Raw genomic sequence first — 1,602 nt, 5'->3', positions numbered from 1 at the left:
GCCTCCCATCAGAGGTGGTAGAGGCAAATACAGTAGTACAATTTAAACATGCTTGGGATAGGCATATTGATATCCTTAAAGAAATAAGGATCAAATAGGGTTTGAGGTAACATTTTTAAAAAAGGGGCAGACTAGATGGGCCAAGTGGTTCTTATCTGCCGTCGCATCCTATGTTTCTATGCAACATGTCCAGAGAGATTTAGGGCTACATTTGCTAAGCTGGGAGTCTATTAAAGATGGGATGTTGCCCATAGCAACCATATTCTACTTCTTAAATATTTTGCACCTTCTAGAAGATAGATAGGATAAGATTGGTTGCTATGGGCAACATTCCATCTTCAATAGAACTCCCATTTCCCACACACAGAGCAATATGATGATTGCTGGCAATATATTGCTCAGTGTTTCCTTTTCATCAGCGACCAGAGATGGTTGCTGATAAAATAAGATACTGCTGGGGGAAGCCTCAAGGGGACACAGCTGTTTGCCGGGAAGCCACTGGTCGCAGGGGCATACTCCTGCAACCATTACAGGGCTGGTCATGGGAACACACTCCTGGTAACAGTTGCCCCGTACGCATGGGGATATGGTCGCTCAGTCGACCATATCACCGGTGATTCTTGCTAGAATCGCACAGTGTGTACGGGGCATAAGAGGCGGAGGCCGTCACTCCAGTAAGGCCCCCCTTATAGACTAGGCCGAGGTATCGCATGCGCTTACGCAGCAAGTGACCCTGCAGCTCCCCAGTGGCTGGATAACATGCGATATATTGTATGTGTGCTTTCAAATATGATCTATCACATACGATCCAAGCACGGGCTGTGGATCCGATAAATCTATAGTACAAGACATATGATCTCTGGCTCAGATCTAATGCAAACGGAACTGTGCATTGGATCGGAATCAGAGTTGAAACACGTGCGATTTGACACTTCATTTGATTTGTCGTTCTGATCCGTCGGAATAAATTGCCCTAGTGTACGGCCAGCTTCGTCTCAGTCACCAGAGGCACCACACCATTTTGCGCAGTGCACCCCTTAATGTTGCTTCCTATATTGAGACAATACAGGACTTATGGAGCCGACACACGGGGTGATTTCAGGGCATTTTCAAAGTGATCTTATTTACAAAATGCCCCTACATCGTTTCGTGTTTAGGGTCCATAGTAATAGAGATGCGCAGCCCGCACGTCGCTATCACCCGGCGATAAAAATCCAGCATGCTGGATAAGTCTAGTGACATGGCCGGTCAGGGCCAGTGTTCTCACCGGAGAACACTGACCATGACAGATCGCTGAGCACACAGCGCTGACACATCTCTGTATGCTGAGCAATCTAGCATTGCTCAGAACATCTGCCCGTGTGTAGGCCCCTTTACTATGCGCCTATCAAATCCTGGTTGATCCCGCATGATACAGAACGAGTGGCAACCCTAACACACAACTCTACGTCACCCACACACATAAATTGTGATTTTATACTATAAATAGAGAGAAATTGGAAATGAACGGTCATTATAATTTCATCTGATTTATGAAGCTTTTTAAGTGCCGATCACAAAACCATTTTCGTTAGTCAACCACACATAAACAATTTTCTTTAA

Source organism: Crinia signifera, chromosome 11 (assembly GCF_055691185.1).
Source record: "Crinia signifera chromosome 11, ASM5569118v1, whole genome shotgun sequence".
NCBI lineage: Eukaryota > Metazoa > Chordata > Amphibia > Anura > Myobatrachidae > Crinia > Crinia signifera.
This window is presented reverse-complemented; position numbering follows the sequence as displayed.